A 16,442-nucleotide genomic window follows, 5' to 3' on the forward strand; every position below is an offset into this window, starting at 1 on the left:
ATATTAAACAGATTATACTAAACAAAAAGTACATGGGGAAATTTATGGAGGCAAATGGAGAAACTATATCCAATGGATGACAAGTTATTAAATGGTACATATTATAACCTACTCTCACTAGAAATACACCATAATCTAAACCATGGAATTATCTCCTTTCACTTCCCCCAAGTAAGATTATCAAATAAACGGTAACCAAGTATCCTAATCAAAATATGGTACATATTCTTGTGAACCCAATTTGAAAAAATTGAAAAAATCACATGAAGAAAGGCAAGAAACACAATTCATCATAAAATAGAACTGTTGCACAAAAATATAATAACCAATTAGAAAAAGACATTTAAAAAATATATTGTTTACCAGACAGATAATGAATGGTAAAAATACATGCTACCACCAGGTAGACAGGGACCAAAATCATATTGAAAGAAAAAAATTGAAATGTAAAACCTTGGATCATTCTATCACTGATCTCAATAAATTGTCCTTAATTGGTTTATCCACTGATACAGATAAAATTGTTTGATGGTGTGTGTGTGTGTGTGTGTGTGTGTGTATGAGAGAGAGAGAGAGAGAGAGGGAGAAAGAGTATTGTGGATTACAGAATTGCAAAGTACTTTGAGTTAACAGATTCTCTTGGTGTCATATATAAAATTAAAGGCATATATAAGGAAAGAGTGGGACCCTAAGGCTTGGAATAGGGTCAGCTGATTATGCTCAAGTGACTGAATACTTCAAATACTCATGCTTTACTGAACTTCCTCGCAACCACATTTTAGTTTGATTCTAACACATCCCAGGATAGCTTTCAATTTGAAAATATGGAAGGAATTTCTCTATCTTTATGCTTCTACTTAATTAATTCTTTCTCATCCACTTGGAGACAGAAAAAAAAAGTTTAAAGGATGACTGATATAGGATATATTGCCTATTATATAACTTATTACTTCCATATTATACTGAATTTTAATATTACATGTGCACACACTTTCAGGTTTTATGTACAACATTTTTCACCTCTTTGTTCCTCAAACTGTAGATCATGGGATGCAGAATGGGAATTACCAATGTGAAAAGTACAGATGCCATTTTATCAGTATCAAAGGAATGACTAGATTTGGGTAGCAACTACATAAAAAATAGAGTTCCATAGAAGACAGCCACCACCGTCAAGTGAGATCCAGAAGGAGAAGTCTTTGTGCCTGCTCTGTAGAATTCATACTAATTATAGCCATAAGGATCCACATGTAGGACATGAGGACTTTGAGAAGAGATGACACAAAATTAAAAGTTGAAAAAATCAGTACTATCAATTTAATTTCATGTGTGTTTGAGAAGAACAAAGATATCAAGGACAGACTATCACAGTAGAACTACCCGATGACATTATAGACACAAAATGAAGAAAAGAAAATTTTATACTGTTCAGAAAAGACAAAATGAGACTGTAGGGACTGTAGAGATAAAGAATCACCACCAGCAAGTGACATGCTTTTTGTGACATGGTGACTGTACAGAGCAAAGGGTGACAGATGGCCACATAGTGGTCATAGTCCAAAATGAAAAAAAATCACTTGTGATAAACTTTCTGAAGAAAGTGATTTGAGTAACACACCAATTAAAGGATATTGTTGATCTGCAAGAAAATTAAATAACATTTTGAGTTCCAGAGCTGTTGAATAACCAAGATCAGTGAAAGCCAGATCCAGATGTCTGAGAAAAAAGTACATGTATGTTTGTAGCTTGGAAATATCATTGTGAGGCAAATCAAGCCCAATGTATTAGTCAGGGTTCTCTAGGGAAACAGAACCAACAGGAACTATTTATACTTACATCTGTAAATAATCTGAAAATTTTATGAGAATTTTCTTACACACCATGGGGATGAATGGGCAAGTGCAAATTTTGTAAGACAGGCTGCAAGCTGCGAAATCTGATGAAGGCTTTCAATGAATTCTCCAGGGGAAGCAGTTGGCTGAAATAGAGATGAAATTCTCTCTTCTAACTGCTGATTTGCCACTTCTCCTTTTAAGGCCTTCAACTGATTAGATGAATTTTTTCTCATTGTTGACTGCAATCACCTCAAGTGATTATAGATGTAATCAGCCATAGATGCAATCAACATAATGATTATTTAAGTCCATGAAATATCCTCACAGTAACAATTAGGCCAATGCTTCCTTGACCAGACAGCTGGACACCATAACCTGGCCAAGATGACACACAAACTTAAGAATCACACCAAGTTACCCACTATTGAGACCATGTAAACAATAATGAGGAGCCCAAAATAGGCAGCCTGCAGTTCAGGGCCAACCGTGATTCCCATTAGAAGGAACTCATTTCACATTGTTAAATTTGTTTGTCCATTCAGTCCACTCTGAAACCTATACTGAGAATAGACATCAGAATTATTATTTACTCATTATATATAGATAATATTATATATAATGTAGTATAATACATATATTTGCATAAAATATCTTCAATTTCAGAGTTTTTTACAAAACTCCCTCCTCCAATATTGAATGTAGGGAAAATAGCAACTTTTTGTAAACTTATAACATCATCAAACTAAATTACACATCAGTTTGCAATATTACATAAGTAATATATAAGTAAACAATATATTTGAATGAAGTACATTGATAGTGTAACATACGCTGATATAAGTACATCATAAATAGAATAAAATCTAAGGCCAGCTATAACTGAAAACACATCATGAATTTCAACCAATAATTTTACTGTTTGTGAGGGAAATTTAGTTGGAATATGAAAATCATATTGTGTGACAGGCTTATCCCAAAACTTTTTGCTAGTTACAAAATAAAAATCATACTTTTAAGGAGATATTCCTATTAGAATACTAAACAAGGGGTTAACTTATATAAAACAGCCAGCTATCCTGTCCCTCCTGGTGAAATAGTGATTACCCAGCATAATTATGAAATGTTATTGACAAAGATTTTTATTCTGGATTTAATTAGCACTTTATACTTTACTTTCAGTTTAAAGTCAATACAGTACATAAGGAAACAAGGTAAATATCACTAGAAATAATGCCAAAACATTTGAAGATAAACAAGCTTTATTACTGCAAACATTTAATAGTATAAATAGTGTAAATCCCCCTGGCAACATGGAACATGACTCCCAGGGATGACCCTGGACACAGCATTGTGGAAATCAGAAAATCCTTTTGACCAAAAGGGGGAAGAGAAACGAAACAAAATAAAGTTTCAGTGGCTGAGAGGTTTCAAATGGAGTCAAGAGGTCAACAAAGATGTCCCTTTTTAGCTTTTAGTGTGTTGGAATGGCTAGAAGGAAATACCTAAAGCTGTCAAACTGCAACCCAGTAGCCTTGATTCTTAAAGGTGATTATATAACCATTTAGTTTACATGGTGTGACTATGAGGTTGTGAAAACCTTGTGGCTCACACTCCCTTTATCCAGTATATGGACAGAGGAGTAGAAAAATGGGACACAAATTAAATGAAAAATAGGGTGGAATGGGAGGAATGGAATGTTTTAGATGTTCTCTTTACTCATTTTTATTTTTATTTATTTATTTATTTTTTATTTTTTGGAGTAAGGAAAATGTTCAAAAATTGATCTGGTGATGAATAAACAACTATATGTATGTACTATGGGCAATTGATTGTACACTGTGGATGATTGCAGGGTATGTGAATATATCTTAATAAAACTATATTTAAAAATGAAGCAATCAGAGCAGAAGAGTATTTATAGGTTTTAGTCTTGTATCCTTTAGGTGACAAATGATTACAGACCCTTGAGTGGGGAAGCCCTGGACCAGGAGATAGGTGCTCTGAATTTCAGTCTGAAACTCTGGTAAATCACTGAATTTATTTGGAGCTTAGATTTATTTGAATATAGAAAATCAGGAGGGAAAGCAGAGGATTTTCATAGTTCTCTTAGCTCTGAAATTCTCTAATTCTAAGTTGTTACTCACCCACATACCTGTGCTCTCTTGTTCATTTGCTGGTTATTGCATTGCCTGAATCTCTGGAAGAACTGCTATTTGCCTAAAGGAAAAGAAAACCAAATGTTAGCTGTATCATCGACTAGTTCTTCAATTCAAAAATAAAGTTTGTTGGAGGGGATGGCAAGATGGTGGCATAGAAAGGAGTGGGCTTTATTTAGTTCCCTGGAAGAACTAATGAAAAACCAGGAACAACTAATAGTTTAGAATAACTGCTGGGGGACAGCCATGGCTATCCACACATCATACACCAACCTGGATTGGGAGGAATGCCTGAGATCACAGCACAAAATCTGTTAAGGAAAAACTGCAGAATTGTGCCAGGAGCCCCCTACCCCCATGGCAGGCTTAGTCACAAAATCTCACTGAGGTAGAGAGCAGCACTCTCCTAGCAAGCTAATATAGCTCAACTGAGCTCCAACTGGGGTTTTAATTAGCAAATGTGAACAGCTGAATACAACTACAAATGCCCAACCAGCAGAGATTATATAAGCCACTAAATAGTTGGGTGTTTCTTGCATTATATTGATAAATTTTCATGACCAATTTTAGACCCTACTCCCCTTGCTTTTACTTTGAATTGAACTATCTCACTTTTGAATGGGCTTATCTCCAACAGTTAAAATGGTTCTAGACTAAGAAAATATTTTATAGCCATCATATTAAGTAAAGTGATTCATTTGAGAATGAAACTGGAAAAGCTAACATGATCCATTCTTAACCTATTTGTACTTTCTTCAGTTACTCAGAATACCTATCACTTATAAACATGGGAGAATAAAATAATTACAAATAAATACCATATAATGATAATTAAAATGTAAAAGGATATATGGAACCAAATACTATCCCAACATTTAATGATATCAGAGCATAAAAAGCCCTGAATAATTTAAGTTTATAATAATGTAAAAGACAATTCTATAAATAGGGATAAAATATCAAGAAAATCCTACATAACCAAAATTAGATGGATAGGCATCAGAAAGATAGGAAAAATAGTCACAGAAATCAGAAATAAGCTAGAAATGAAACAAACAGAAATCTACAATAATTTAATAAAATTAGAGAGTATTCACCATAGAAATCATAATTAGGGAAGAAAAAATGAAAAGGACAAATATTAAGAAAAATAATTTGAAATGAGGTAAAGATTTAATAATTTGAGAGAAGCTGACAGAAAGAAAATGCCAAGCTGTAACTTTTAAAATATTAAAAACTTAACTAGTAATTATAAAGTGAGCACATGGAAAATTTTATTTGCCGTTATGGTAATAAGAGATTCTTTAAGATTATGAGACTGATTCAAACATTTAAGTAACAGATTTATAGAATTCATTTTAAAAGATATTACAAAATAAGATTTTACTTGAAGTTTTTATTACATATTTTATGTATATAGATAAATATATGTGTCATAAGCGTACATGAATTTTCATGAACTGAAAATTATCCTGTAAAAAGGAACAGGAAAAGGAAGCAGCATAATATCATCACTTATGCTTCCTTTTACTCAGGATTGAAAACCTGTGAACAATCTATAAAAAATCCTTTTATCTGATGACTTGGATCCCCTTGATTCTCAGGAAAAAATTGAGAATTTTGTATGAGAAGATGCACTGCCTGGCTGGATAGATAGGGGCAGAGACAGGACAGAATAAAGAAAAGGTGACTTAAGGGCAGAACCATGGAATCAGAGGTCTCCACTGAGGAAATCTCAGGTCAAGAGAGAAGAGTTTTTACCAATTTTTTGAGTAGAGCAGGATTTCTGACCCAGGGCATAGATATGGTGGTAGAACATGGCCCAGGTTTTCAGGGAAAATTTAGCTGTCACCCAAATGCAGGTGAGAGGATTCTATTCCTGAGCCTTCACACTGAGTCTGTCCACATTGTAATCATCAGAGAGGGTGGGGCCATGACTTATTGTTTGCAAATAGCAGGACAACTGTCCAGGTGCATGGAAAGGATGGGGCTGCCACACCAGCAGGCCCGGAGGACAAAGTATTGATATACACATGACTCTCACTCCTTAAAATACAATAGAATTTGCCGTGTTGTATTTCAAACTTGCTTGAGAAATTTAATCCCTTTTTCCCTCTAATTTCTGTCTTCTGGAGTGAGAATATCTTCCCTAAACCTGTCTCACTATTGTATTTTGGTATCAGGTAACTTGTTTACTAGATTTCATAGATCCACAGACTAGAGACGAATTTTGCTGCAGGATGGACCCCAAATGATTTTGATGAGATTTCAGACTAGAATTCTTACTGAATAATTTAAGGATATTGGAAAGCATGAATGTACTTTTCATATGGGAAGAACATGTTTCTTGGTGTTCCCCAGGGCAGACTCTGATAGGTTGAATTATATATTCCAATTTAGAATTAGTCTTAATCCTAATCCTTATTCTTGAGGGCATAAATCCTTTTGTAAGTAGGACCTCTTGAATACATTATTTTCATTTAAGGTATGTCATAAATGAATGAATTTGGGTCTTAATTGATATTTCTGGAGACTTTATGAAGAGAAGACACTGAAGGCAAGAGATTGGAGAAGGCCACACAGGAAGAGGCTGGAAATACATGGGAACATGTAGAGCAGGCACAAGGAAAGAAAGAGAGAGATCTCTGTGTGAAAGGAAGCAGAGATGCATGCCTAGGATAGCAGCAAGCCAGCACCAGAATGCTGCAGAATTTGGGAAGAAAGGAAGCCTTGTTAATATCTTGAATTTAGACATGTAGCCTTTATACCATGAGCCAATATATTCCTGTTGTTTACCCAACCCATTGTATGGTATTTCTAATAGAAGTCCTAGCAATCTAAGAGTGTTCTTACAGAACTGACATGATATGTTATAGGAATTGGTTGATAAGTGTTTGTGGGACTTGCCAAGTCTGTATTCCAGAGGGAAGACTGTGAGTTGAAAGTGAAGTTGAACTTTGCAGTAGAAGATAGATGGCTAAAATAGAAGCAGAATTTCTTTCTATCTTTTGAAGTCCTCAGTTCTGGCTTTTAAGACCTAATTCAGATTAACTGAGGTGACTCCCCACGTTGTAGTTGACAATTTCTTTCATTGATTATATATGCAGTGTGCTGTCAATGCAATCAACAGATTATAGATGCAGTTTCATCTATGAAATACCCTCACACTGAAAATGAGTTCCATGTTAGCTTGACCAAAGAGAACAAGGCACCATAATCTGCCTAAGTTGAAACATGAAGTTAACCATTACATTCTGATGCTCACCAACTTGGCACTAATACACATCTACTTAAACTATATGTAATCCCCAAATAAAGACAATTACATATTCTTACTTTTGTTTAGGATGATATAACTGTCCCACATGCAATGGAAAATGCAGGAAAACCCAGAAGAGGGTGCTAGTCCTTGAATGATACTCTTATATTTTAATTTTAATACTATGACATATAATTAATATCAGTTACATTTTATGATAAGGAGGCAATAGAGGGAAGGAAACAACAAAATTTACTTCCTAGGTTAATATATATGCATACATATATATAAGTATATATGTATGTATATATATTCAAAAGAAAAGAAAATACTCAACAATTACAGTAATTTTTTTCTACAACTGGCCACAGAGCTATGCCTAATATTTATGGCATGGCATTATATATTTATACCTTCATCCACAGACCATTCTGTATATACTTTACTCTAAGCAAGTTCCTCATGATCATGGTCCTTTGCTGGGTGGGGAGACCCAAACCTTCATTTCTGAGGGAACTAGACCATTAGTAGTCCTATCTGGCTTGGGCTGATGAAATATTCCATTGACTTTAATAACAGGGCAAGGCATTACTGACAGATGCACTAAAGCATCTCCTATATTCCAGACATACTCTTCATTACATCCATTAGCACTGCAACTTCTCCTTGGTAAGCAGGATCAATCTCCCCAGGCAGTACATCTAGGAACATCTAAGTCAGGAGAGCATAAACTGGCAGGTACATGAAACAAAAATTTTGCCAGTGGATCAAAAGGGAAAAAGTGACTGTTGCCACTCACTTTTCCACCTTGTGATTCCTGGGCTTGTGAATCCTGGCTTTGGGAGAAATAGCATCATACATGAACATTGAATCAGAGCATATACAGCCCATGAAGAACATTTATCCAACACTTAAATGCACTGCCGCCCTGCTGACATTGTGATTGAGCCTTCAATATATGATCACATGGTCCTATCAATATAGTTGATTCAAGATGATAGAGAACATGGTAAAATCAATGAATCCCGTGTGTATGGGCCCACTGGCCACACTTCTTACTTGGTGAGAAGTGGTTTCCTTGAGAAAAGCAATGTTAGTGGAATATCATGGTGGTAAGGCATTCTATAAACACATAGAGGGTAGTTTTGGCAGGAACATTGTGCATAAAAAGAGAAATCAATATCCAGAGTAAATAGCTTTTCTAGTAAATATAAAATGTTTCCCCTTCTGTGAAGAAAGTGGCCCAATGTAATCAATGTGCCACCAGGTAGCTGGGTGATCACCTAATGGAATGGACATATCAGGGACTGGGTGTTGGTCTCTGTTACTGATAGACTGGGCGTTCAGTAGTGGCTGTAACCAGGACAGTCATGGAGAGTGGTAATACATGATGTTTAGCCCATGAATACCCTCCATCTCTACCACCCTGGACATCTTGTTCATGAGCCCACTAGGCAATGACAGGAGGGCCTTGGAAATGAAGCAGACTGATATAGAGTATGGGTAATCCTATCCACTTGATTATAAAATCCTCATGTGCTAAAGACACCAACTGCTGAACATTCACATGGGACACAAATATGTTCAGGATTTTACTAATTCAGAAAATCCTATCCACATATCTCTCCCCAGATCATTTATTCACCAATTTTCCAACCATATTCCTTCCAAACCCCGACCATTCAGTCAAACTATTGGAACAGCCCATGTATCTGTGTACAATTTTACCTCTGAACTTTTCTCCTCCCAAGAAAAATGAACTACCATGTATGTTGCTCAAGGTTCTGCCTACTGGGAGGATTTCCCTTAAGCACAGTCCTTCAGGGATGTCCCAGAACAGGGCTGTACTGATACAGTTGTCCACTTCTGGGTCAAGTTTGCATATCATGCAAAACCCCTTCACCAAGTCTTCTTTTCTCTTTTTGTAAGGAACTCCCCAAAAATACATAGCTGTGGGTTGGGAGAGATAAGGTAATATGGCAGGAGTGGGGCCATGAGCATTTGACCCACTTCTTGACCCATGAGCATTTGAGCTACTTCTTGCTCACTAGGTCCATTCAGCATAAAGTTATCAATGTAATGTACCAGAATGATGTCTTATGTAAGGTAATACAATTATGATATCTGCAGACAAGATTAACTCATAGGGCTTAATATTTGCTATATCTCCAATAAGAATAGTGAAAGTGTTCTGCTGGCCTTGCCAGCTTAAAGCAAATAAGCAGATATTAAAAAAAAAAAAGTTATGCCAAATCATTAGCTGCATTTGAGTAGCTGGGGATGTGTTAATATGTTCAACCAATGGTACTATTTCTGAAAAAGCTGCTGTAATTAGAATACCTGGTTTAACTTATGATAATTCATTGTCATCCTCAAGGCCAAATATGACTATTGCACAGGAATGTGATGGAGTAACCACCTTGTATCCTTCAAGCCCTTCCTGGTGGCACTAATCTTTACCACATATGTGTGCATCTATTTCTGAACTCTCTATTTAGTTTCATTGATCAAGTAATATATCTTTGCAACAATACCATACTCACTTGATTATTTTAGTTTTTTCATATATCCTGAAATCAGATTATTTAAGCCCTGTAACATTATTCTTCATTTTCTAAATAGTTTTGACTATCTTAGTTCTTTGCTTTTCTATATAAATTATAAAATCAGCTGGTCTATTTCTGAAAAAAAAAGCTTTATTAAATTTTAATTAGGGGTTGTATTGAATCTATAGGTCAAATTGGGATTGCATACAATTGATAGACCATTTGCACACAGAGAACTCTCTACCAGTGTCATATTTCCTTATTTCCATATTTCATTCAGATTCTGTGACCAACTTTACCAATGCACTAAATTTGAATCTCTTGGTATGGGACCCGGGCATTCATATATCTTTCATACTTATTATAAGGGTTTCATAAGATATAGCCAGGTACTGGTCTATTTATTAGTACATGAGATCCTAAAGACAAAGAAAGACTATATAAAACTTAATACATGTGACATTTTACTCTACCAGGCATCTCAAATCCTAATCTTCTATCATATAAAATATTACAGTTATCTGTCTAATGACCCAACTTTCCTGTTAATACTTCTTACCCAAAAGTGTTTCTCCTCTGTGAGAATATCAATGAGCTTAAACTATCTCTCCTGCTACTTAGAAGAATAATACTTTAAAATATAAATAAGAAACATAGTAATTTTATTAAACAACTATAATTTGTATCATAGGCTTTTCTTTCATATTATTTTGTTACATATATATTTAAGGAAATTTTGAGGAATTAAAGTGGTTATATTCCCAGTAAGAAGAAACTGGATTACATGGAATTTAAATTACTAATCTAATGCTACATAGCTAATACATATTAAAGCTTGTACTATGTACCAGAAAAATAATCATTTGATTACTTTTCCAATCCATGCCATATGTTTATTCCACTGAAGGTCATTTTTATATTAAATGACAAAGTGCATTCACATAGACATTTATATCATACAGTTAATTGTTTCAGAAAATTTCACTTGTTTGTTATGGAAAAATATCTCATCTTGTTGCTTTTATTGTGCAGAAGAGAGTTATTGTGTTTTCTCCTTGGGTATCTCCTGCAAACTCCAAGAATAGCTCGTACATTGATGTAAGTATCCAAGTGCATAATGTTTTAAGAACAATATTTTAGAAAATATAACCCTCAATCTCAGTCTAGAGTATGTGAGTTAATATTTAAATTTGAAATACTATGTTCTAGTTCTCAAAATTGGATTTTAAAAGTTTTAATTGCTTTAAAAATAATTGACTGAAGGAAAAGTACTTTTTTCTGAAAAAAATAGGAGGGTGGCTTTCCTTTACCTGAGAACAAATTGTAGATATTGCAAGTGCCTTCCTGAGTGTTATCTTGTGGAGAGAAATTATGTTAATTATTTATCTAAATCCCTTTTAATATTGCCTGGCATCCAGTAGTGGCTGAGTAAGTATAATACAGTTTTTACAATTATATAACATGGATCATTTGCAAACAAGCTATTGTTCATATCTTGTCATTTTCTATTCCATTCTTATTTTCTTTATCATTATTTAAGTAGTTCAAATTTTATAATACATAGAATTTTTCCATAGCACCATGAGCAAAAGGATTATGTTTTAAATATATTCAGGCCATCTCTTAAGTAAAATATGTAAGCTATCCACTGTTACAAACAGGAAATAGAGGGACAATGCAAATAATCTACTGCTTTCACATTTCCCAAATGTTATATTATATTTATTTAATAACAGCTTTAATGTTTTCTAGAATATATTACAAGAGGGTAGGCTGGTCAGAATTGAATTAGAACTGAAGCATGCCCTAAACTTAATATTGTCTGAAAATGTGGAGGATATGTTGACCATCGTTACCTACACAAACCAACAGAACACATTTTCAAAATCATATAAACATACATAAATGAAAGCAAGGCTAGCATAAAGACCAGAAAAAGAAAAGAGTCTAAAATAATGGAATAAACTCATTGAATGTATAAAATGAGAGATTAACCAAAAAGTAACATTATTAAAAACAAATGCTTAGTAAGGCATCTGTAACTGGAAACATAACTAACAGGGATTGCAATAATTACAGATTCTAGACAACAGAGTTCAGAGCAAAAATAAGACATAATATGGTAATTTATATGGATATTATATATGATAAGCTAAAACATTAATATTCAGAATGTTAAAGAAAAAGTAATGTACTCTTTATATGAATAATGTAATGAACAATTATTAATTCATAGAAACTCATTAACAGTTTACTTCTAAAACAGAGGTTGAACTTTAATTACTAAAAAGTTCTTTAGAAAATAATCAAATTAAATTCTACAAAAAATATTAATATAAGCCAAAAGAATACAAAAGAGATAAATTTGAAAATACAAAGTAACATTGCCTAAGTTTAAATAGAAAATAATGAAATATTTGAAAATGAGGAAAAACATCACTTCTTATATACACATTGAATAACAGAGAAAACTTTGAAATTACGGATTATGCAGATGAAATTTTTAAGGGTAATTGTAGTAACCTACCTGACTAAAATTTATGAGATGTCAAAAAATTTGGTCACATTACCAATTCTCAAGTTTGCAACTTTTCTCTATTTAAAATTTTTAAAGAAATGAATGAAGAATTTAACTCAAGAATATATTTCTTTTGTAGGAACATAAAAAATTAAGGAAATCAGTAGAAAGGAAATGATTTTTTAATCATACTGAAATTAAATAAATACTAATTATTGAAGCTTCTTGTCATTATCAACAAGTGTTAGAGCTTTCAAATGGCTTGCAGGTAGACACAAAGTGATGTTACTGCATGCAGTTATTTAATCTCATGAATTTTCAAAACTTTGGGTCTTAAAGATAGAAATATCTCAACCTAAAAATGTTCAGATCATGGTCAAGTAGAAAGTTCACCTGGAAATTATGCCTCACAATTATATCAAAGAGCTACTGTGAACATAAGCAGAGTGGATTGTCTCATGCCTTTCACCCTGATAATGCCACAGAACCTCTAATATTGAATATTGCTAATAATGCGACACTTGGTCACCTCTGGGACTAATTTCCAAAGTAGATTATTTGGCATGATTCCAATGATAAAAATGTTCTGGGACTAATACATCCCTGTTGGGTTTGTAACAGACAGTGCCTTCTCCATCAAAATCTACAATGTTGACCATCATATTTTGCCATTCTTTTTGATGCTCTAATTTATGACTGGGAAATGGAGAATGTATTTCCAGTGATATACTTCCTCTGTTCCACCAGAGATTGAATAGCACATTTTCCACAATGAAACATTTTTATATTTAAAAGCATGACACTATCATGGCAGTAAACATTGTATATTGCAGAATAAATAGAATACAAAAAAAATTCAAGGAGGAAAATGAAATTTTCTCATAAATGTCATTAATCTTTAGATGTATTCCCTCCAAATTATTTTTCTTCTGGCATATAATTCTTATTTTTAGGTATACTTCTGTATTTACATAATTTTATCTCACTGTATTTTCAGCAATATACCAACTTTATTATTAGATATTTATAATTCGTTTTGACCTATGTTATGTGAGACTTTTGTAAAGCTCACAATCTCATGTAATTTACATTGGCTGGTTCAGATTAACTAACTTCTTTCTAGGAATGTGCACCAACTGATGAATGGTCATTTTAGAGGCACCAAAAGGAAAACATGGTGGAGTTTCATCATTCAGTTTCGCCACTGTCACCTATTTCACTGACACAGCAGATGTATTGTTGTATTCAATAACAACATGCTTGTGCAACTTCTTGCAGCATTTTAGTGTACTGTCTTTTATTGAATTTAAAGAAACATAGAATAAAATAAAAATCAATGTTGCATATTTTATGATTAATTTAATGAACAAAACCTCACTTCATTTCTTTATAACCAGGTGAAATGTCCTGTGAATCTTATGATAATTCAGGATAATAAAATCAGCTTTTATGTAGTTGTGATTGTTTGCAGCTGTATGTACACCAGAAAAGATCATGTACTCAAAACTATTCCACTCCTGTGGGTGTGAACTCATTGAAGAAGAATCTTTTGGTGAGCAGGATTTTAAGTTGAGATGTGACCCACCTCAATCAAGCTGAGTCTTAATCCTCTGACCAGAGTCCTTTATAATAGAGAAAAGATGGAGAGGTGATACCGAAAAATGCTCCAGAGAAGCTGAGAGACAAGGACACACACAGAAAAGCTCAGAGAGGAAGTATGCTGGTTTGAAACTGCTATGGATCCCAGAAGAGCCTGACATTTTAAGCCAATCTTGTTGGGTGGAACTTTTGTTTGAGTGTTTCCATGGAGATGTGACCTATTCAACTGTGGGTGATAATTCTGATTAAATTATTTCCATGGAGGTTGGACCCCATCCTTTCAGGAAGGGTATTAATTAGTTCACTGGAGTATTTAAGAGAGAAGCTAAGAGCCAGTACAGACCCAGATGAATGCTCATGTTTGGAGACACTTGGAAATGTGGACAGATGGACATTTGGAAATGCTAAGCTAAGAGATGCAGCCCAGTGTTTACCCCATAAAAGCTAAGTGAGGCCCCCAGATGCTTAGAGAGACATGCCCTGGGAGAAAGAAGTAAAGATGCACAGAAGCTTAGAGAGAGGAGCAAACACAGAAGGTCAGAGATGTTTTGAAATACAACCCAGAAGCAAAGGACTAGCAGAAGCCAGCCACATGCCTTCCTAGGTAACAGAGTTGTTCTGGACAACATCAGCCATTCTTCAGTGATGGTATCCTCATGTTGATGCCTTAGTTTGGACACTTTTATGGCCTTGGAACTGTAAATTTGTAACCTAATAAATCCCTTTTATAAAATCCAATCCATTTCTGGTATTTTGTGCAATGGAAGCTTCAGAAAATTGGAAAAGGAAATCACCAAAGCCTGATGCTGGATGTAACAAACCCTGGGAGAGAAGGGAGAGACCAGCAGACATTGCCGAGTGCCTGGCCTTGTGGCAGAGGAGTTGAGGAACACTGGAAGCTAATCTTCAGTGAAAAGGAATTCTCCTGTTGATGCCTTGATTTGGACATTTTCACAGACTCAAAATTTTAAGTTAATATATCCCAATTGCAGAAACCATTTCTGGTATATGACACTTCATCAACTTTAGCAAACTAAGCAGAGTAGGAGGGAGAATAAAAGACAATTATAAAAGTAAATGAATGAGATGATTCTACAATGATTCTGAGATTCCATTACATTTTCAAGGTGCAGTAGAATCCCCACTAGATGTGTTACTGGCAAGTGTGGCATTATCTATAGAGCAGATATTTGAAGCCACAGCAATAATAAGATTTGAAAAGAAATATAGAACTCCCATTAATACTTAGGATGTAGGAATCTGCAAAGAATATTTATTCAAACTTGACAATTTTAAAAAGACAATAATCTTAAATACCTTAACTTCCATGAGCCCACCAATAAGATAAGGTTGGAGACATCTAAAAAATCAAGTATCAAGTAGGGACAAACCCCTTAAGGAAGAGGAGAAGGGACAAATGAACTGATTCACTTTTGACAGAGGGTGGGAGAAAGACATGGCTACTGTGCAAGCAGATTGGGAGAATACAGAAAATTTTATATTTGGCTTGTTAAAGCCAAGTATGGCCTACAGTGCAAATTGGGAAAGGCACTGAGCTCTAGAATCAAAGGTTTTGCAATCACTCTCAATAACTTTTCTGCACATCTCTACCAAATGATCAGGAGAAAAACTCGGGCAGACTGCAAGAAGTTCAGACAAGGTTACTATGCAACCCACAAAATACCAAATATCTTCCTCCTTTATTAATAAATGAGGAAGTGGTATTACATTAGCAATTACAGTTTTATTCATACTTTAGTCTGCCAAACATTAGATAAAATTCATTGAGATTCCCAGTCCTGAAATTGAGCCTGCTTTCTGACAGCATCTGATTAAAAAGCAAGCCTTGGCTTCCTTACACTCTCTCCCTAATTACCAAACCAGAGCCTAAACCCTATAACAGGCTCTTTTAAAAATCATCCTATTTAGCAACTGCACATTTTCCCATGACTTGTGTTCTCCCTCACTGAAATGAGAAATAAAATCACATTGTTTCAACCACAGGTGTTTCTGGTGGTCTATGACTAAACAACATTGACAACTACTAGGTTAAAATATCTAATGGAGAAGATAGACAACATTCATGGATAAATGAAGGATTGTATCATAGGAAGAGAATCTATGAGGTACTGTCCAATGAAATGCTAGAAATAAAAATTTTGCAATGCACACACATAACACACATAGCATAAGAAACTAAAAACTTCCATCAATAGTACCATTGGTAGTATCAATAAAGATGAGGAAAGAGTCAGTGAACAAGATGAGAAGCCAATAGAAATTAACCAACAGAAAAAAATTTAAAAGCTAAAATAGTGTGGAAAAAAGCATGAAAGTGCTATGGTACAATATTAAGCAGTATACTATGCATATAGTTATAGTCTACAACAAGAATGGAAAGGGAGTGCTTGAGAAGAAATGTTGAAGGTGTTAATGGCCATAAATTGTCTGAAAATAAGGAGTGATATCAAACCTATTGTTCAGAAATGTTAAAGAAAAGCAGGAAGGTTAAATATAAATAGCAAATCA

At 34.4% G+C, this 16,442-nt stretch overlaps 1 pseudogene; it reads right to left on the bottom strand.

The window, feature by feature from the left end:
* Positions 1-993: 993 nt before the first annotated feature.
* Positions 994-16,442, bottom strand: part of LOC119536814 — a 28,158-nt pseudogene continuing 12,709 nt past the window's right edge.

Source organism: Choloepus didactylus, chromosome 6, assembly GCF_015220235.1.
Source record: "Choloepus didactylus isolate mChoDid1 chromosome 6, mChoDid1.pri, whole genome shotgun sequence".
NCBI lineage: Eukaryota > Metazoa > Chordata > Mammalia > Pilosa > Megalonychidae > Choloepus > Choloepus didactylus.